We start from the raw sequence: 22,848 nt of genomic DNA, 5'->3' as shown, positions 1-22,848 counted from the left end.
TATTTAGTGGTATAAAATGAAAAATTTCCATTAGCAATTAAGTCTCAGTATAATAGTTTTCAGTAAGTGTGTCTACACTGCAACTCAAAGATGTTGTTCATGTAGCTTTTAAATTATTAGCTTGGGAGGATGAAGTTTGGCCTGAGAATGCTGCCTACAGTCCCAGAAGAATTCGTCCAGGACAAGTGGTCCCGAAGGAATTTTGCTTCTGATGCTGAACCTGGTGTTGCCATGGGTTATACAAATAATGGGACCAGAGCTAGCTACATTTCCCTACATAAACTGCAATAGCACCTGTTGGCTTTAAGATTAACACTTTGATTTCAGACTAACACAGCTAAGTACCTCTTTTTGGTTTTAAGTGTAGAAATACCCATATGACTACTTGGGGGCAGGGTGGGGGGGAGTTCATTTGTTTGGGGTTTTTTTTAAAGAAAATAGATTGCTTAGTTTTTGGCATGTGTGGCATGTATATGTTGTGGGTAAGACAGTGGCAAGGCAATTATTGAAAACTATACTGATATATCAGCACAGACAGCAGACTCAACTATTTTTGTCAGATTAATGTGTCTACCCAGACCATGACAGATGTTAGGTAGAAGAGGATCATACTAGGTGGCAATGATTTTATTTATTAGTTTGTGATGTAGATATTTAAGACTTCTTGGTGGAAATTACTATGTAGGAGCTAGGTGGTATTTTTTCATCCACTGGAATAAAACCATCAGGTCACTTGACACACAATTGTTGCCATTATAACAAGTCCAGCTAATTCCTGAAATACCACTAGTATTTCTTTGTTTAAAGTGTTGGGACATGCTGGAACCCACTACAAACAAATAACCTTTATATGACAACCCCTCTAAGCCAAATTGTCAGATGGGTAACCACTTTTAGTAGTTACAGGGCACTTTTACACATGGTCTGGGGATCGGGTGGGGGGTGGCACTTTAATTAGAGTGACTCCGAGCAGGTCCAGCCAGCTTTAGTTCAAGCACTCCTGCCACCATTTTGAAGCATGGGGATGTTGATACATGAGACGTGGAGGTTTGTTGGAGCACAGTAATTACCCTGCTCCAGCCTACTCGATTAATTGAGTCTGCTCCATTACAACAGCCTCCATGCTCATCTATTGGCACCCATAAAACTGGTTTATTAAGAACTGTAGAGGTTCAATACTCTTAAACTTAGTCTCAGTCTATTGAGAAATCCATAGGGCAACATATTAAATAATAACTTTCTGCATATATTAATCCATCTTGCCCTTTTTTAATACAGATTGTTATTGGGGTCCCATAAAATGAATGCTTTAGGGTTGTTGGTTATAGCTGTGTTGGTCTAAAGACATAGTCAGACAAGGTTTTTGGGTAGATGAAATATCTTTTATTAGACCAACTAAATAGTTGGAAAAATTGGAAAATAGTTGGAAAAAATGCAAAAAAAATTTCCAACTATTTAGTTGGTCTAATAAAAGATATCACATCTGCCCAAAGAACCTTGTCTGCCGAAATGAATGCAGTATTCTAGGTGTACTGTAACTATTCTATGGTTAATCATGGATTTGAAAGGTGACACATCTACATTTCTGGCCCAAACATTATTTTCTGAGGCTCAATGTCACACACCAAACTTCAAATGTCTGTCAAATTTTATGCATATTTGCATAGATATCTTTCAAGTATCTCTTCATTACTGACTGTTTGTGACTAGGATTATTTTAAGTTGGCTTGTTTGTAATTTTTGCTATGTAGCATGGGTAGTGTTTTGCAGTTAGATTAACACTGGAATGGCTAGAATTCTTAAATATATGTTCTTGAACAAATGTGTCCTGTCACTTGAGATACATACAGTGTTTAAGGAAGCAGATACCTTTCACTGTACCAGCTGTATACAAGAAAACCATATAGATATATGCTTGAGCTTTTTTTCTCTTTATAATCATCGTGCCTGCTACTATCTGATAATTGAAGAATTTTAATGACAATTATATATTGGATTCTCTTTTACATATCTATTAAAATATCCTAAGTAATTACAAACAGCTTAGATTTTGATCTATTTTTTCACTTCTCACTCTGTGGTGGGGAACCTACAAATGTTTTGCACAGATTGGACAGCTCCTGGTGCTGCACTGCCACCACAGCTGAACTCTGATGGATTAAAGGCAGAGAGATTATCCATACATCAGACCCAAACCACATGTTGGCCAACAGTCTACCATTTTCTCTCTCTTAAGTCTCCTTCTTTTTACCTAACCCCTTTTCCATTGTATCAATGTCCTTAATAACTCCCACCCCAATTATACTGTGGGTACTTGATGCTAAACCTAAAATATTTTGTAGCTGTATAGCAATGACTATTAATTTCATAATAATCATGGGATTTTCAATGCATGAGGTGGAATTAGTTAGTTTTATCTGGTCAGGATAACTGTCATTTAGTTAAGATGAATATAAATCTCCTATTTTTTTTATTCTTGGGAACAACATGTAATTCATAGGTTGAATAATGTTGGGGGCTATTTGCTGATCTAAGGAGAACAGCTTTGGAAGACTTGCAGGTCCCAAGTGTGCTATATTTTTCTTGTGAGGGAATATGCTTTGAAGTTAATGTCCTGTAAAATGCATGTGCAATGAGGCCAGATCAGGACTCTGGACTCAGCTGGTTACAATTAAAATCCAGGCAGGACTAGAGGGAAACAGGCACTGCCTGCAGCAAACTTAAATCAGTACCGAGTCCAGGAGTTCCTAGTGGGGCAATCAGAGCAGCCAGTCCCTTTTGGCCACAGGCAACAGGCTTTACCTACTTCAGCCTCTAAAGCAGGGGTGGGCAAATTGGCTGATCTGGCCAGTTGCTGGACTCTATTTCCCAGCAGCCCCTGCCCACATGGCTGGGACTTGTCTCCCTGGAGACCCCAACCACAGCTGCATGGGAAAGCTGTCCAGCCACAGCTCCATGGAGACCAGCCGTAGCAGCTCTGGCAGCACGGATGACAGAGCAGGGCAGGGGGCTGCTCCAGAGCCGCTGGGATCTTGCAATGTGGGCAGCTTGCTCCAGAGCCAGGGCAGAGCCATGATCTGTAGCCTGCATGCTCCAGGCAGGGGCACACAGGCAGGGGATTGTGCTCCAGACCAGGCAGTCACTGCTGCAAGGAGCCGGGGCAGAGCCGTGATCCCCTGCTTGTGCACCCCTGCCCAGAGTGTGCAGAACTAGAATCAGGAGTCAAAGCCACAGTCCGGATGTGCTAGGAGTCAGAAGGAGAAATCAGGACCCAAGCCCAGAGTCAGGATGTGTGAGATGTCAGAGCCAGAGGCAGGAGTCAGAATTCAAAACCAGAGTTCCAACAGGTAAAGCAAGGAAGTGCACAGAGATCAGGAGTAAGTACCTAAGTCGTTGCCCAAACAGAGAACTACAGGCTGGGCCTAGCCTTTAAAGCAAGGATGGGCAAAGTCTGGTCAGCAGTGGGCTCCATTTCCCAGCCACCCCTATGTATGGCTGGGGTTGGTTTGGACCCTCATCTCCCTGAGAACCTGGCTCTGGACTTTGTCTCCGTGTCAGGTGACCATGCCTGATCAGCGATCGCCCACAGCTGGGTCCCTAACAGCATATTGTCAGTTGAAGTGGTAAACAGTCTTATCTAGCTATGTTTCCAACTAGAGGTTCTTGCTGAGGGAGGCATCAACGCTCTATTACTTATTATCGGTGAGTCAAGTAGCTACGCTTCCCTGCAACACTACTATTTAAAGATTGTTTGTTTTTTTTAATTACTTCAGCACCATGTGTCTTCCCTTGATACTTATGACAAATATTTCAGTTGGTGTCAGAGGCATGCAACTTTGCAGTACTGTCTCAGGGTACTTGACAAGGAAACTTAATTAAAGACGAATATCTGTTGAACTTTCTTTTAAGCAAATAATTTATAAATAAAAAGTCTGGAATACAGAAAGGCTCTACACTGCCCACTTATTAAATGGGATTCTGTCTGCTCAGGCCTCTAATCTGGAGGAGGACAAAGAAAAGAACCCGAGCTTTTGGTACCTAAGTAGAAACAAAGATTTTTTAGTTTTAAATAAACCAATTTCATTATAATGTTCAGGTGAATTACTGGCTGTGGGGAAAAAAAGATTTCATGCAAGTGAAATGCCTGAATTATTGAAGCACAGAACTGTGTGTTCCCTGCCTGTCTCTCACTCTGTGAAAAGCATTCCCATTTCAGTCCATCACTTGTATGTAGACAGTACTGTGTGTATCAGTACCCTTAGCAGAGCAGAAAAGGAAATGTGTTGTTCATTTCTTTTGAAAGGAAAGAAGACTTATGTGTGAGAAAGCTAGGCACTCCAGAGGTAGCACTGAACAAAGTCCGACCCTCCTGTAGCATACTGGAGATAAGATAAAGATGAAATGTATTTGTTTGGGGTTTTCAAATTCTGTCTATACCTTGCTCTCTGATACCCCTTATCAGAAGCTGTGCTGACAGCAAAGTTGCACCTAGTTACAATGTAATTTATTTTCATATAGTAATAGTAGTGTCATAGGAAAATATTTCAATGCCTATTTGATTATAGGCCAGAGTGCTGTAGATGTGATGGCCAGTGTTAACTTTCTTTAAAGATTTGGGTTTGACTATGTCAGGAAGGGTCAATGTAATGTTAATATGATGATTACCTGGCATAGATCCTGTGTATGGACTTCTAATGCACTTGCCTTTTCTGATGTGGCAAATAGCAAGCAGAAAAGGCATCTGGCTAGACTGCTCCTCAGTTATGCCAATCTGCATTTTTTTCCAGTTTCCTGTAGGCACTGTGATCAAGTGCAAATTGAAATATCCTTCATGTTGTTCTAACACAGTACGAGGAGAAAAAATACATGTAGGGGCTCCAGTTCATGACTGAGGTTTGGGAGTGGCATTTATCTCAGTAAATTTGGATAGCTTTTTTACAGCCTAGAAATAGGAATTTGGGCTACCTATCTTTGAAGTAACTCTTGCATAAGTTTCTAATGTTGGAACAGAAGCCTTTTAACTGGAGAAAATCCTGGCAGATATGAAGATGTTTTTTTACCATGACATTCCCTGAAGCATTTGACATTCTTTTGTTTTTCCCGGCAAGATTAGCTTGTGAAAATAATCATCCTTTTCCATTACTATTCTCTCTTTGGTACTGCTAAAATAAAGTCTTCTGGACAAAGTTGCCGGTCCACTTTCTCTTTCTAATCTAGTCTCCGAATACTGTCTTCTTTTTCCCATCACTTCCTGTTTCCTTTTCAGTTGAATTACTGGCTGTCAGTATTTTAGGATGGAAAAAAAACAGAAATAAATATAGAGATATATTCTTTACTGAAAAAAATATAGATATAAATATATAGATATTCTTTACTGAAAATTCTCTTTATACAGGTAGCAATTGTTTCTTTTTTTGGGTGGGGGAGGATTAGGTATACAATAAATCTCATAAGTTTTGTACTTTGAATACTTCTATGGCTCCACTTCTTCCAATAAGAAAAAAGCCCCCATATCAGTAAGCATACTGAGATGAATACATTTAAATATGACCCAAAGGGATAGACGAACTTCAGAATGTAAATGACATAAGAGCAAAACAACTCATTTAAACAAAATTATGCCAAATTCTTGCAAATAATGAAATGTGAAACATATGGAATGTTTTGCTCTGCTCTACACTCTGTAGAAAAGAAACAATTTCAATTAATGTCTTCCTCTAAAATCCCATTATGCATCAGCGCTATTTGCTAGCAGTTGCAATTAAGCAAATGTAATTATTTGGTAAATATCTCAATAACCTTATGGAGGGAGATAACAATGTGAGGCTATCAGGTGCTTATTTAAAAACATTTTTTTGTAGAGAAAATAGTGCTTGTCCTCCATCTTGATTCTTATATATAAGTTATGGTTGTTGCCAGGTATGTTACTGTATTTTTTCCTTGAATGTACAGTAACTGCCCAATAAACTTCAGCTGACCAATATTTCTCTAAGTTGTGGATTAGAGAACAATGAGCAGTATCCATAGTAGAAGTATGATGCAACATCACTTTGTCCACTTTCTAACGCTTGAAAGTCACCCCCTCTGTCTTAATATCACCTTTACTCCTAGGTCGAAGAAGTTATAAAACTCAAGATAAAAAAGGGAAGATAATCTGAAAAAGTGTTGACATTCTAGAAATGGGTTTTGTCAGATCAGATAATGTATTACAACTGGACTTGAGGAACATTATGCATTTTTTATGGTTAACCACAGGCTGCTTAAAACCAATATTTAGATGAAATTGCAAGAAAAGGAGTATAATAAATAGCAAAAATGAGCATTTGACTCTCAGTTTAACAAGTAACTCAAAAGGATTTAGTCCAATTAGCAGAGTTAAGGAAAAGTTGCTGTCTTCCTTAATGCTTCAGATGTTCCTACTCAAGGAGGTACAGTTTGAACGGTTCTGGGCAAAACTAAAATTCTTCCTTGATTTGCCCATACTTTTAACTGAAATAATATTAATATTAATGGACAGCTTCCTTGTCTTCAACGGAAATAATTAATAATCTTTACCCTTTAGAAATAACAATAGAAATGCAGAAACTGCTAATGAAAGAAAGAGTAAGTAAAAACAGTATTTTCAAAATTCCTTAAGTGACCTGGGAGTCTAAAAATCCTACTTAACATGTAAGTCTAAGAACTGTAAACTTATCCATTACTACTGCTCTCTTAAGCCCTTTCATATTGAAAAAAGACAATATTAAGAGAAAACAGCCTGCAGCATATTATTATGCATAAAACATATGTACTTTACTTTACATTAGGTGCATCTACATATGCAATTAGCATGTTGCAGTAAATTCTGGCACAGTTCACACCAGAGTTTATTTCTCCAAGATGAATTAACACATGTGCCTGGGACCACAGCATGCTGGGCAGGGGCAGAGTAATCGTGGGCTGGCAGGAGATCTGGGGGGTCAGCCTGTAACCTTGTGCAGGCTGGGGGCCAGGGGTGGCACCCTTGTGCCCCAGCTAGCCCATCACTGTCTACATGTGTGTTCGGTGCACCTAACTATTCCACTGTAGCTTAGTACTTATCCTGGACAGTATTATCCTACAGCAGTGTTAATTAATTTACTATATACATGTAAACAGTGATGCTTTACTATAAAGCTAATTAGTCAGCTCTGCTGTAAAGTGCACATGTAGATGCACCTAAGGTGAATTACCTATCAAAATATAGATTTATCACTTACCGGAGGGATTTTTTTTTTTTGGAATATACTTGCCCCCTATATAAGAAGGTAGAGCATAAGAAGTTTGACTGGAATTTCATCTGTATGCAACAAAAATGAATGTGGTCTCCCCTACATCCTTCCTCTCCATCTCTGAAACTTTCTTTTCAGATTTGCCTGGAATTGAATGCTATCCTGACTGTCTCACATCTCCAAACTCTAAAGCAGATGCTGAAAGAGAAATCTAAAGAGAGACAAACTAGTTTTAATAGAAAATGTTCATCTTGCAGGGCTGATTTTTTTCTTTCTCCACATTTATATCATGTGCATTTGTAGTGCTACAATTGTTGATGCACTTTGCAGCACTACAAAAAAAAAAGTATTACAAGGCATATACATATGATCAGAGATTCTTGTCTAGAGAGCTATGAAGTTACCAGAAAGGCATGTTCTCTAGTCAGGGGGCAATAATGGGCTGCTCCTCCATTTTTCTCCTTCATCTGCCTCAGGATGGAAGCCTGTTAATAAGCCCAATCACTGACAGTCACAGAACTATGATGTGATTGGAATAACAGAGACTTGGTGGGATAGCTTGCATGACTGGAGCACTGTCATGGATGGGTACAACTTGTTTAAGAAGGACAGACAGGGGAAAAGAGGAGGAGGAGTTGCACTTTATGTAAAAGAGCCATATGATTGCTCAAAGCTCCACTATGAAACTGGAGATGGGCCTGTTGAGTGTCTCTAGGTTAGTGTCAGAGGGAAGATCAACAAGGATAGTGTTGTGATGAGGGTCTGCTGTAGACCACTAGACCAGGAGGAAGTAGTGGATGAGGTTTTCTTCAAACAGCTAGCAGAAGTTTCCCAATCACAGGCTTTGGTTCTCATGGGGAACTTCAATCACCTTAACATCTTCTGGGAGGGCAATACAGCAGTGTGCAGGCAGTCCAGGAAGTTTATGGAGGGCACTGGGGACAACTTCCTAGTGCAAGTGCTGGAGTGGCCAACTAGGGTCCATGCCCTTTTTGACCCGCTGCTCACAAACAGGGATGATTTGATTGGGAATGTAGTAGTGGATGACAACTTGGGCAGCAGTGACCACGAGATGGCTGAGTTCAGGATCCTGAGGAAAAGAAGGAAGGAGAACAGCAGAGTAAGGACCCTGGGCTTCAGAAAATCAGACTTCAATTCACTCAGGGAACTCATGGGCAGGATTCCCTGAGAAGTCAGTCTGAGGGGGAGAGGAGTCCAGGAGATCTGGCTTCACTTTAAAGAAGTTTTACTGAGAGTGCAGGAACAAACCATCCAGATATGCAAGAAAACTAACAAGTATGACAGAAGACCAGCCTGGCTTAGCAGGGAAACTTTCAGTAAACTAAATCACAAAAAGGAAGCATATAAGAAGTTGAAACTTGGACAAATAACTAGGGAAAAATATAAAAGCATTGCTTGGGCATGCAGGGTGGAAGTCAGGAAGGCCAAAGTGCAATTGGAGTTGCAGCTAGTAAAGGATGTGAAGGGTAATACGGAAGTTTTCTACAGGTATGTCAGTAGCAAGGAGAGGATCAGGGAAAGTGCGAGTCCCTTAATACACGGGGGAGCAACCTTGTGACAGAGGATGCAGAAAAGGCTGAAATACTCAATGCCTTCTTTGTCTCAGTCTTTACAGGCAAGGTCAGCTCCCAGACTACTGCACTGGGCAGCACAGTTTGGGGAGGAGGTGAGCAGCCCTCAGTGGTGAAAGAACAGGGTAGGGACTATATAGAAAAGCTGAATGTGTATAAGCCCATGGGGCTGGATGCACCTGAGGGTGCTGATAGAGTTGGCTGATGTGAGCCACTGCCCATCATCTTTGAAAACTCATGGTGATCAGGAGAGGTCCAGGATGATTGAAAAATGGCAAACATAGTGCCCATATTAAAACACAGAAAAAGGAGGATCCAGGGAACTAAAGATGAGTTGGCCTCATCTCAGTCCCTGGAAAAATTATGGAGCAGATTCTCAAGTAATCCATTGCTAAGCAATTAAAGAAGAAAAAGATGATTAGGAACAGTCAGCATGAATTTAACAGAGACAATTCATGCCTGACCAACCTGACTGCAGAAAATGACCTAGGGGTTCTAGTGGACAAGAAGCTGAATATCAGCCAGTAGTGTGCCTTGTTGCCAAGAAGGCTAAAAGCATAATGTGCTGTATTGGTAGGTCAAGAGAAGTGATTCTTGGTAAAGGGAAGTGATTCTTCCCTTCTATCAGAACTGGTGAGGCCACATCTGGAGTACTGTATCCAGTTTTGGGCCCCCTACTACAGAAAGGATGTGGACAAATTGGAGAGAGTTCAGCCAAGGCCAACACAGTTGGTGAGGGGCTGGGGCACATGACTTATGAGGACAGACGGAGGGTACTGGGCTTATTTAGTATGAAGAAGGGAAGACTGGGGGATGGTATTTAATAGCAGCTTTCAGCTACCTGAAAGGTGGTTCAAAAGAGTATGGATTGTAGACCGTTGTCAGTGGTGGCAGATGACAGAACAAGGAGCAATGGGCTCAAGTTGCAGCAAGGGAAGTTTAGGTTAGATATTAGGAAGAATTTTCTCACTCAGAGGGTAATAAAACACTGGAAGAGGTTACCCAGAGAGATGGTGGTATCTCCATCTTTGGAGGTTTTCAAGACCTGGCTAGACAAAGCTTTAGGTGGGATGATCTAATTGGGGATGGTCCTGCTTTGAGCAGGGGGTTTGATTAGATGACCTTCTGAGGTTCCTTCCGACCCTCATTTTCTATGATTCTATGATTCGATGACAGCCTATCCTCTCCTTTATTAAGGAAGGAGGAATTGCAGGGCAGGCTGTCAGCGATTGGCAGTGGACCTTACCATACTAATGATCAAAGTTGCAGGCCCTAAAAAAGCAGAGTATAGAGGGATTCTCAGGGATGAGATCATCTGTGGCACTATATGTATCTGTGCTACATTTGGCACTACAAAACATGGCAGAGAGAAGATATTTTCTCTTTCAGAAATACTCTTTTAGTGTTTTTGCCACTTCTGTAACACTACAAGTAGGGTGCATGTCTGTACACCTGATTTTTGTAGTACTATGAAGGGATACATAGTACAATAAATGTAATGTTTGTCCACAGCCTAGTCTCCTTGCCTGTACATGCATTTCTGAAAGAGTATGGGCTTTCAGAGGGCTGGCAATGGCTTATAGTTCTCAGATACTGGGTTTTGAGATTTTGGATATTTAATTCTAGCTCATAACTGCAGGAAAAGCTAAACTCAGCTGTTGTGAAATGTTTTGTAGATCCTGTATCTGTGGTGTTGTGGTTATATGGTCACTTATGAATGCAATTATCAAAGCAGCTTACATGGAAACAATGCTGCTGCCTTTCTCTGGAATGAGTCAGGAAGTAATGGATGCTTTACCCTAATCATTTCCCTGATAAATGAGGATCAGTGAAAGAAGGGGGCCTTAACCACAAAAAGCAAAAGCAAGATAAAGGTAAATGAAAACAGCTGTACTGTGGTGATGACTGAAGTATTTTTACCAGCAAATGGTTCAAAGTTTAGAAAACTTCAGGCAATAGTTTTGTACAGTTTTTGAGTCATGCTACAAACTTTGTTTTAATTAAACAGATTTTAAAAATTAAAGTAATTAATAGAGGGCCATATCCTCAGCTTGTGCAAGTCTGCCAAGAATCTCTCTCACAAGATTTTATCTAGAGAAAAATCAAATGTTTATTAAAAGAAAATGCAATTTAAATGGAGGAGCATAAAAAACCTCTACTGGATGTGTTTACAGCCTGTTTAAAGACTAGTTAATTGGGGAGTTTAAGCAAATGTCGTTTAACTTAAATGTGAGTAGCAAGTGACTAAGCTGCTAACAGTAATATAGTTATTTTCAGTTTAGCACAGGAATGAGATTAAGTCAACTGCTGTTGAAAATAGATACTGTTTCAGTATAGCAAGCAGAACTATTCAATCACATAAGATTGCAGTTATTTGTATTTAGACTTGGCTTGCTTTTTTTTTTCTTAAATATTTTGGAGACCTTGGCTTAACAAGGAATCTTCTGTAAAAATTTATAGAAATCTAACTGATGGAGACTTATTTCTTGAGTAATTTTCTGGCAGAACTTGCAGACTTTCTTCCAGGGTCTTACAAACTTACAAGTGGACCCATGGGGGAGATCTGCACTCCCTCAAAATGTCTATCACTTTTTCTATTTTCAGTTATGAGCATTTAGTTCCTACCCCAGAAGAAATCCCTTGCTGCTGTGGGTATAGATAGCACGCTAGTTTTGTAACAGTGTAATACAAGACTCCTATCTACAACCGGCCTACAGGAAGCAAGAAGAATAATTTTGTGTTTTGAGTAAATTGAAATTAAATTCTGTCCCCTTTGAAATCAATATGAAAACTCCTAAAAACATCATCGGTGGTGGGGAGGAAGATTTCACCTGTAAGCCATTAAGTGAGGGTAAAAAATTATAGATATCTGCTAGCAAAAGCTGTGGTACTGCTTTCTTGTCATTGGTAATTTAGGCCATCAAATGAACTACAGGTGGAGCTCATAGTAATGGCATTGGATATTGGTCAAGTTCCCTGACATCTGGGACTTTGCTTTCAGTTGCTTGTAAGTTTGGGTCAAAATATAGCATGTGAGGCATGTGCATCAAGTTAAAATATTTTTTATAAAATGTCAGTTAAAACTGCTGGGCTGTTTCCAAGAATAAGTCTCAGTAAAATGTTGTTTTGTCTATCTATTAAAAAAGATGTCCCCAATTATGGGAAGAAACTCTAGAACCCCATGCACTGGTTTGTCCTGTACCTGGGATAGGCCTTTCCCTGATCCAGTGAAAAAGCATGATATTGTGAAAAAACTTGTAGCCATACACTGAGAAGGGGCTTGTTTGAATGTGTCTGGCAGCTAAACACTCCAAAAGTTCTGTCTTTACTGAACATGCTCCATCCTACCGATCCCAGGCCTGAGAAGTTGCACTGAAAATCCTGCTGTCCTGTTCTATAGGAATGTCAGTAAAGACATGGGAGCAAGGGGGCTGTCTTTGATAATCTCGGTGCTCACACTGCTGGTGCCAAGTTCATAACTGAAAGAAGAGCTACAAACTGCCTGGAATAGAAAAGTGTGAGGATTGTGCAGAAAGGATAGATAATAGTATGAGGATCTGAGTCAGGGGAGGGGAACAAGCATCCAAGTAATGGACTGGAGAGAATATATGGATGTGTGCTTGGTAGGGGTGGGGGGAGGAGATGAGTAAGCACAGTGGGGTGGCTAGACAGAAACTGGAGAGTGAGAAAGCATAGAAGGGGAGAGGCACAGACTCAGGTCATAGAGGAAAATTAGTGTATAACTGCTACTAGAACAGAACCCTGGAGTCCTGAGATGTACGTGCATCTACTGCTAGCAAATAGCTGTGAAATCCACTAGCTCATCCTGGTGTAGTGACTGGCTCACAAAAAGAACTGTCTATGTGCTACAAATTATCCATTAGCTTAAAAGGAAGAATTCTCTGTTGGGGAACTGAAGGTCTGTACCCATCAGATAGTGGAAATTGGGGCTCACATGCTGCTTATGGTATCTTCTTTCTTAGGCTATTTTTTTTAAATATCAAAGTTGCACACATACAGTGTTAAGAGCATTACGAAGACTGCAGAAATGAAGGACTTAGAGAGGAATACAAGGATGAGAAAAGGTTGTCTTATGGTTAAGGAAGATGCAGTCCTGAAAAAAAATAGAGTCTACTCCCGGCGCTGCCAGGAATTTTGATGTGCTGTTGGGCAGGTCACTTAAATCAAAATATTCATATGTGGCCATGTATTGTGTTTACTTTCTTGGAGTCCTCCTTCATATGTGTACACACACACATATGTATGTATATATACATATACATGTATATGTATGTAACCCAGGTGGCGACCCAATAGTTGCCACCTCTGCCCAAATATCAGAGATGGTGTGGTGAGAGTGGGGCAGGGCTTCCGGCCAGCACCAATTTACTTTCCAGCTGGCCCCTGCTCTCCACAGAGCAGCCTGTTGTCCCAAGAAGGTCTAACACTTAACTGATTTAACTATTTACACTTCATTTACAAAACAAGAATAATAGGAAAGGTTATTTACAAGTGAGCTTAAATGGCAAAACAAACCAGAATGCATTAGTCAACCCTTGACTCAAGAACCACAGGTAGGGTAACTGGCAGCTTTCAGCCACTGCTGAGGTGCTACCACAAGGAAGCAAGGTGGTCACTGCCAGCAGCTCCATCAGGCTTCCCAATAAGTGACAGACTGCAACAGTGTAAGCTCTTCTGATCTGCAGCAATCAAATTGTATCAAACCCCAACCCCCCCAAAGAGGCTGAAGGATGACCCTCCATGGCAGCCAAACAGAGGAGGCTCCTGCAGCAATCAGCATGACCCAAGCACAAAGCTCAGGGACTCCATCCGATGACAATCAGCTGCAGGATAGGGGACAGGACAGAGTCCCCTCTGGGGCAGTCAGTGGCAGAGGGTCAGCAGCACAGGCAGCTCCCAGGGGTCGCTGCTCTAAGCCCCTGCTCCAGATGACTGGCTGGGCACCCCACATGCCTCGCCAATCCTGTTCCAAATGCTGGCCCTGCGCATCGAGCTCCCAGGGACCCTCATCTTGGTGCTCTGCTGCTCCTCAGGATCCCAATGTCTTGCCTGCTGCTGTCCCGCTTCCCCAGGGAAGGTAAGGGGTTTCTTCAACTCACCAGCCCAGCTCCTTGCTCCAGATAAGGATCCCGCCTACACTCCTGGCCACTGCTTCTTTTCCACAGTGGAGACTGCCACCCCTAGCCTCCAGAATGCCCGACACATCTGGTACACTTGCTGGGGCCTTGGGGCACCAGCTCTCTGCCCCAAGCCCTGACTGCGGCTCCCTTTCTGCTGCAGGGCTGGAACCATGGCCGACTGCTGCTGCCTTCTTCTCCCAGGGCCTTCAAGGCTCTTCAGAGGGGTCTCTCTGCTCCCTCTGCTGGGTCAGCTCACCCCAGCTCTTCTTAGGCCTCCTATGTCCTTCCCCGGAGTCACTGTCAGCAGCCCCTACATGCCACTTTGGATGCTGCTTTTATCCCCTCCGGCAGTCCCTCCCTGGCTTGCAAACTGGCCAACCAGGGCTCAGGGTGGCGGGCCCACAGCCCCAGCCATCCCCCTTCCATGCGAATGAGGGGATTGAAAACCCCTTCTTTAGATTGGCTTCTCCTTCTCCACAGGGCACGGCTCCCCTGCTCCACCCTTGGGGCCGCTCAGAGTCACTGGCACTGTTTCTAGCCCAGGGTTAGTATCTCAAGCCAGTCTGGTGAGCCCACATTGGCAGTCTGTTATCTGTACATGTATATGTATATATGTGTGTTTGTGTGTGATATAAAGGAGCTCTTTCTAAAATAGGACCCTAATGTGTCTCAAATTGGGCAGCCAAAACTGGTGGATTTTAGTGACAATTCTGGCCTTAATATCTCTGCTTTAGTTTCCCAGTAGTAAAATGGGCATACTATGAGCTAGTTTCACAGGGCACTTGTGAGGATAAATGTATTAATGCCTGAAGCACCCTGATTTTTTGACAGTATCACATAAACACCCATTAGGAAATCAATAATCTTCTGTTCAAAGCAGGGTTTGGATGGTTTGTGATAAATAAAATCTGAAGAAAAGAAAAAGAAATTGTAAGGACTTGTTCCATGAATGAGGTAGTGGTGGAAAAAATGTATCATGTAATTAAATGCTAATTCACAATGGATACATATAAGGGAGCTGAAATAAGATTGCTTAGCTTTTGGATGCTTGACTCTTGCAACTGTGTTCTTCAAACTTAGTTGTTTTGGAAGTAGCATAATATTTAAATATCAATGGAAAATAGTGAATTTTGTATATGGGTCTTTGACCATTATATAACTGTGGTGAGACACATGGCATCAATATTCTTAACTGATATTTAGGATGCCCAGCACCAGTTTCTTCTTCAGTGTATTCCTGCAAAATATGTAAAATCTTTTGTATACAGAACACATGATATAAACATCAGTGTTCCTAACTTGAGTCTAGAAGCCTCAAATGCATTTAAGTAAAACAGAAAAAAGTAATCATTCCTTTCATTGCTCAAGTGATCACATATTCTAAAAGTAGTCTGTGTCCACTACGGGATATCACAATTATTGGTGAATTTGACCAAAGAAAATTGAAAGTGTAATGTAAATAGTGAGCAGCTTTGGCTTGATCTTTCTTTCTTTCTGTTCAGAAAGGAACCACACTGCAAGTACTTTTTAAAAATCATGCTTTTACTTGCATAGCCAAGGAAAAGAGAAAAGAATTAAAATGTCCTAAATTCCTTGACTTGCTTTTTTTCTTCAGAAGTCCTTCCTAAGAATTGGACTTCCAAATCATCTTGTCAGACATTCTTCTTTAAGTCTGTCAGCTAAAGAGGAAATATGGTAATCTCATGTGATATAGGTAAACAGGCACACAATTCAAACTGCACATTTTTTAATCTTGGAAACCTGGTGTGGACATATATTTGCATGAGATATGCACAGCACATTTTTGGGAAAAAGTATGTAGCTATAAATGTAATCTTTATGGACATAAGTTGTCTGCAGAGAGGACTATAATAGACAGATAAATGTATACAGAATGGTTTCAACAGGTATCGTCAGAAACTATGGTCATGGATGAAATATGAAAATTTAGTTAGACTTTATTTTTTGCTAGTACTCCTTACAAAGCAACTGCAAAGCTGGACATAATTAACACTCTGTTAAAATAGGCTAGTGTGTCTGATCAGGAATAAAATACATTGTAGAGCTGTGTAGAGAAATTTCTGCTGCTAATAACAAGCTGAATCAAGCCAAGAACAAAGATAAGGCCAACAGCCTGTTTTTCAGGCACGGTTAAATATAGACACCCAACTTTTTGAAATTGCAGAGCACTTATGGACTACTTATTTAAGGCCATTAGTTTTATTACATATTTTATTAAATATCTAAGTGAAGGAATGCTGGAAAGCCAAGATGACATATGGTACCAAATTAACCAAATAGTTAACTGCTATAAGTGATTACTTGGTCTGAAAAGACTGAAAACTAGTGGGAAAAATGTGTCTTGCAGTAATATTTTACTGTCATACTTGGGCTTTGCTTTAGTATTATTTAGTGTCATCAGGTTCAAACATTTTCTGACAACTGGTTAATTGGCTTCTACATAAACTCTTTTGAGGTGCTTCTAATTGCAAAATGCAATCTGAACTAATTTGGTATTATTAATAGCACGTTAATTACTTCAGCGACAGCTGTTTAAGAGACTAATCCTGCAAGTACTAACTCACTTTACACATGTGAGTTGTCCCCAGTGAATTCCATGAACCCACTAATATGTTTCCATGAGTAAGTGTTTACAGAATTGGGGCTTTACAAGAAATTATTGCAGTTCTATGGAAATTTGAAATAGCTCCACTTCAGCTGATTTGGGAATGTCAAGTTCCTTTTTTAATATATAATCATTGGTTCATTAATGGGGTGTGAAAGGAAGAGCAATCTTCCTGAAAAGTATTTAAAATCTGCAGCCTGTAACAAAGCTGAAATGGAAAGGAGGAAGAAGTGGTGGTTGAGTGAATTTTGGTGAGAGAAATTGGGAAGGAGACATGTGGAAAGTAGTAGGACAAACAGGGAAAGGGAGGTCTGTGAAGATTAGGAGAGATTTGAACCCAGGGTGCTTTAGCTTGCAGAAACTCTGGTCACAACTGCATAGTAATGTAAATGGAATTTTGGGGACGAGGACTATATGCAATTATCCATTGACATTTGAGGTGGGGATGTTATACAGTAACTAGTGTAGCCCAGGTAACTTGGGTAGATACTCCCCTTCTCCAATTGAAGGGGATTGTTAGCTGGCAAGTGTGCTGTGGGGTGGGAACTGCAGACCACTCAGTTTCCCTCCGTCCGTATAGAAACCAGGACAGGATAGTCAGGGGACTTACCTATATACAAATTTATTTACATTAACTTATCACAAGAGAAAGGAACATGGATATAAACATACGTATAATGTGTATATATATATATTTTAAAGATATCTAAACAAGTAACATAAACAATACCCTCTGGGTAAATGACATAAAACCTTATACCAGTGCTCCAGATACAGGTAAATCACAGGTAAGTATCTAATCTGAAACAGATAAACCCCAAAGATAAACTTAATCCCAAGGGGAACCCCAATGCCCTTGGGCTTTTCCTGAGCCCTACAAAGAAGCTGGTAACTTTAGGGGGGCCCTCCCAGTGGCACCTCTACTTTCAGGAGCTCTTAACTAATCAGGTGGGGAGTCCCCTCCCCTGTAGGAATCCTCTTTTCCCTGCAACTCATGGCTCCCAGGCCTGGAGGGTGGCCCTTGTCTTCTGCACCGAGCTGCTCTCTCACCTACAGTGGGTTTTGGGGGAGTCGCTATCCCCTGGAACAGGGCTGCACTATGCAGGGCTTCTGGGGCCTCTGGCTCAGCCCTGTCTCCTGGCTCAGTAGTCCAAGCACCATCTGGTTCTCTGGACTCAACCTTTTGCTATTGGTCAGAGGCCTGGGCTGCCCCATGCAGCACCAGGCTTGGTCAGCTCCCGGACCCTCCATGCAGCGCTTCCTACACCGAGCTCCCAGACTTGTTCCGGGGGTTGAGGACCTGAGCCGTCCAAGTGCTCCAAAGGTCCTACTCCATGCACTGGCCTGTGCACCGTATGCCTGGCCGCTCGCCAGAGGTTGCAGACCCAAGACACCTCACAGCTCCCAGGGTCTGGATGCTATGCGCCGTGCTGCACACCGAGAGCCTAGCTGCTGGAGCTGTCTGCCATTCCCCACTGATGGAAATCTTCAGGGGTGCTTCTGGGCTACTGCTTTGCCCTGCTGAGCAGCTCTCCTCAGATCTTCTAAGCCCTGCTCTTCTCTTTTCTTTCTCCCAGATGTGTTCCCTCATGCTGGGCAAAGAACTCCTTTTATACTCCCCAGGGCTCTGCCCCTAAAGTCTTCTGGACCTGAGTGTTGCAGTCTTCAATCAGGTCCGGTGTGGGGTTGGGGGGGAACTCCTCTCCCCCTCCCCTCAGGAAAGGGGCGTGACTTAACTGTTCTTGCTGCCTCCTGATTGGTGGATGGGCTCCACCAATCAAAACAGCAAGATTGCAAGCCTGGTACTCAACCCAAGCTCCGAAAGGCAAGCTTGCTACACTAGCTTGGAGCACCATTATTTTATAAACTAACCCAGAAATTATTTTGTCTTTATGACTGGGGGAGGGTCTGTGTACAGGGAAGCAGCGACTGCTTGAGCTGGGCAGGTGCTGCTTCCATCTTGAAAACAGGAATATTTATAGACTTAGTACCTCCTTCTGATTTTCTAGGCAGAAGTCCCAGATACATCCTAGTGTGTCAGAGGGTAATAGTTGAGTTTTATTAGCACAGGGAGGGTGTTCCCATACCAAAATCGAAAGATGGCAAAAATACAAGTATCATTATATGCTAACAAGATGAAAAAGACAAAAAAAGGCATACATCAGTAAAGAAGGCTAAAGGACACATTATGTTAATTAATTTAAATAGCCACATAAAACAAGGCTCAAATGCCAATAACTTGGGATAGGTTTCTGAATCTGTAAATTAACAGTGACAATTTGAAGGACATATTAATCTCTGTTTTTAAACACAAAACACCTTTACATGGCTCAGCCCTCTGAGATCATTTCTGAAATGGTGGTATAATATAGTACTTGACTCCCATGCTACCTTAAATTGGCACACAACTTTTGTTCAAAGATTCTGGAGAATGAACATACTCAGGTCCTTTTAACTTGAGTCAGATACTAATAACTTGGTGGAAGTTGCACGTCAGGGACCTGGATCTGGAGGTACATTATGAGGCAAGATAGTCAAACATTTAAATCTTTTTACATACTTTGGTTGCTGCTACTTTGCTTTACCCCCTCTCCCTGGCACTCCACTTCTTTGCAGAGGCAACACTTAGTCCAGCAGTGGCTGCCATGTTACTGATGTGGCAGCATAGTCAGCTGCTGCTATTCTGAATCATAGAATCATAGAATCAATGAGGCAGAAGGGACCTAGACAGATCATCAAGTCCGACCCCCTGCCATGGGCAAGAAGGAGCACTGGGGGTAGCAGGGGTCATAAGACCCCAGCCAGGTGCCTATCCAGTCTCCTCTTGAAGATTTCCAGGGAAGGTGAGAGCACCACTTCTCTGGGAAGCCTATTCCAGGCTCTGGCCATCCTTACCGTGAAGTAGTTCTTCCTAATATCTAACCTAAACCTATCCTCCCTCAGCTTGTGGCCATTGTTCCTAGCAACTCCAAGGGGGGCCCTGGTGAACAGACTTTCCCTGAGTCCCTGCTGCTGGCCCCTGATAAGGTTGTAGGCAGCCACAAGAACCCCCCTCAGTCTCCTCTTGTGGAGACTGAAGAGATTCAGGTTCCTCAGCCTCTCCTCATAGGGCTGGCCACAGAGGCCCTCAATCATATGAGTGGCCTCCTCTGGACCCTCTCCAGGTTCTTCATGTCCTTCTTGAAGCTATAAATAGCCTTCTGGTGGCTATTTATATGCTCCAGGTTCTCCACGTCCTTCTTGAAGCTATAAATAGCCCTCTGGTGGCTATTTATATGCTCCTCCCAGAAGTGGCACCCAGGGCTACTCCCCTAGTTGCCCTCGTCCCATGGTTATGCTATTGCCTTTTTGTTTTTGATGTAGTCTCCTGTATATTTGTTCAGGCAAATTGACCAATGAAGTATAAATTACACTTTGGCATGTGTGTGTGACAGTGAGGAAATTGGACAAAGTTCATGGCAATGCCCCAGACTCTAAATATAGTTATACATATTGTATACAGCAAACGTATACTTTTCTAATTTGGCCCCAGGTTCTGACTCTAATCCTTTTTCTTCTTGAATCTGTTTTAGAAGCCCTTGCTCTGCTCTAAAAATTGGTAACTGTTTCCAAGGCACAAGATGGAATGCTTTTTCTGTAAACCTGCAATAATGCAGATAATTAAGATGACTAGTGAACTTGCAGTGAAAAGGAGTATAGTACTGTAATTGAAGCTATTTATAGCAAGGAACAGAGAGAAGAGAACCTTTGGTTGGATTTTAAGGGTTTCTCTCCCACTCTTAAAATTAATTTTGTTTACATTGTGTTTACATTTCTGTAAGCTGCCTTCCTTACAAATTCCTAGCATTGCAGTAGATCTGAAGCTTACTTTTCTAAGCAGTTTATGTGGCAAACTATTTCTGATGTCAGACAAAGTAGACAGGCTCAGCATCCTGTCAGTGCTCCTAAACCACAATGATTTGCATGCTCTGGCTCTCTGTAGGGCCTGCTGAGTACTAACTGCTAAAGTACTGTCAGTTCAAGGCTATGCAGAGATTTATATGCCAGTCTAAGAACTCCTGGGACAAGACTAATCGTAACCTTTCCCAGCCTGTACAGTAGGATGGATTTATAGCTGTTGTAACCTGGAAAAGCAGTAATTCATAGGCTGTTGGCTATAGGTTACTTCCTATTAAGCTAAAAAAACTAAAACAGAAGGCAACTGCAAAGTTTTATTTAAAGACCTGAGCTTCCCGTGATAATTGTACTCTTTCCAAGCTGCTAAAAATATCTCTATTCTTTTTAAGTTCTTAACATTTGTTTAGAAATCTATTAGAGTTTCCAAGTACCCACATAATCTAATTTCTTCAAAATTCTGTAGAACTTTTACCTGATATAGCATGATTACTTCCACTGTTTGCCCACAGACCTTTTTTTATATGTTTTGCTCCAGCATGGAAATTCCATATTTCATTCAGATCTTCCCTTTTGTTAAGAATCAAACAGGGCATAATTCAAAATCTTGTGTCTGGCTTATACTTCTCCAATAAATTTCTTCACCTACAAGAATGTACCAGGTTTAGTTGCAGGATGGTAATTCCTAGAGTTCAGAGACCCCATATGAAAGTTAAATGCAGGGACACTTGCATCCATCATTAGTTAGGTAACATTTTAGAGGCTACCATTTGTGACTGACCTATGAAATGAAATTTAAAAGAAAAAAAAAATCCTATGCTGTTTTGCTGAACTACTATGCTGTTCAAATCAGTCATAACTGCAGTCCAGCAATCCCATTATGTTAAAAATATCCCTTAAAAGAAATTACCTTTTCCAGAAAATTAATGTCTATTTCCCCATCCCCTCTCTTAACTCTTGTTCCTCCATCAAAAGCAGGTAGAGGTTGTGGAACTCTCATTGGGGGTCAAACATTTTTTTTCATTCCCTTGCCCAGCTCAAATAATTAACTTCTTACAGTACTGAACTCCCTTTCAGTCCTGTTAATGTCATTTGAAATTCTGTTGTTTATATTTTGGCAGTTTTAATTGTGTGAGATGCTTTCCAGAAAGCATACAGACACATTTAAGCATCCATACCTAAAGCCCTTAGATCATCAGTAGAATCTGAGGTCAGTGCATCTTACCTGAATAAGTTCTCTAGGATGAGTCTTGCTTTCCTTCTCTTTGAAACAAATAACCATAGGTAAAGACATAAGTGATAGTTTTTGCCTGATCTGACCATAGACAGCAGTTTATAGCTGTGACCAAAACACAAGTGCATGGCTGCAAACAGCTTAAAAAATGACTACTTGGGTGAAAATCTGATCCCTGGTTGCATGAGGTATCTGATAAAGATGTTACAAAATGTAGCATCTTTTGTAACTTGTATCTGACCAGGTCCAAGCTTGTTACTGTTTTCAGAATGGGAAGGGGGAAAGGGAGCAGAGGGAGTTCAGTCAGGGGGGAGGGGGTTCAGCCCCCCTGGAGGGTGGGGTAGGTGTATTGCAGTCCCCTGAGGTGGTCAGGAGCTCCATTTCACACACCCCACCCTTCAGCACCATCTGGGGAGCCCCAACAATTAATTTCTTCCACTGCCTTTTCCCCGTCTCATTCTGAAAACAGGGAGCACTGGCAGAGAGCCCTGGCCATTGCTACGGGAATGTGGCTGCAGGCTCCCAGCAGCAGCTAGATTCCCCTCCCTCCTGGAACCACCAGTGAACTTGTGTCTGGTCTGGAGTAACGCTGTAACTCGGAATGCTTTGCAGAACACATTCTGAGTTACAGCTGGGAGCTGCACTTCTGTCCACACCTATTATGTAATGCAGGTGATAGATATTATAATGTTATAGAAGTATATTCAAAGGTGTGTTTGTTGTAATTGGGGAGCGGATGAAGCTGCCTTTTAAAGGCACTAGGAAATGTGAAGTTTTTTAGTGTTAATTTATTCATCGTTTCATAGTTTCTAGGGTAGGAAGGGACCTGAGTAGATCATCTAGTCCAACCCCCTGCCATGGCAGGAAAGATTACTGGGGTTAAACAACCCCAGCAAGGTATTCATCTAACCTCCTCTTAAAGACCCCCAGGGTAGGAGCCAGCACCACTTCTCTTGGAAGTTGGTTCTAGAACCTAGTTGCCCTGACCGTGAAGTAGCGCCTCCTGATATCTAGCCTAAATCTACCCTCTGCCAGCTTGTGACCGTTATTCCTGGTCACTCCTGGCAGTGCTCGGGGGAACAGGGACTTCCCCAGTGAATATTGAATGAAT

General features: G+C 41.8%; 1 long non-coding RNA gene across 1 annotated transcript in view; it reads left to right on the top strand.

The window, feature by feature from the left end:
* The first annotated feature begins 22,230 nt into the window (after window positions 1-22,230).
* Window positions 22,231-22,848, top strand: part of LOC109299848 — a 17,486-nt gene continuing 16,868 nt past the window's right edge. The window contains exon 1 of the long non-coding RNA XR_002098022.1: window positions 22,231-22,320. This is a non-coding gene — a long non-coding RNA (uncharacterized LOC109299848). The remainder of the gene's footprint in view (window positions 22,321-22,848) is intronic.

This window comes from Gavialis gangeticus, unplaced genomic scaffold, assembly GCF_001723915.1.
Source record: "Gavialis gangeticus isolate Ggan-Ray unplaced genomic scaffold, GavGan_comp1, whole genome shotgun sequence".
Taxonomy (NCBI): Eukaryota; Metazoa; Chordata; order Crocodylia; family Gavialidae; genus Gavialis; species Gavialis gangeticus.
The sequence above is the reverse complement of the archived record's forward strand: the minus strand, read 5'-3'. Positions and strand labels throughout refer to the sequence as shown.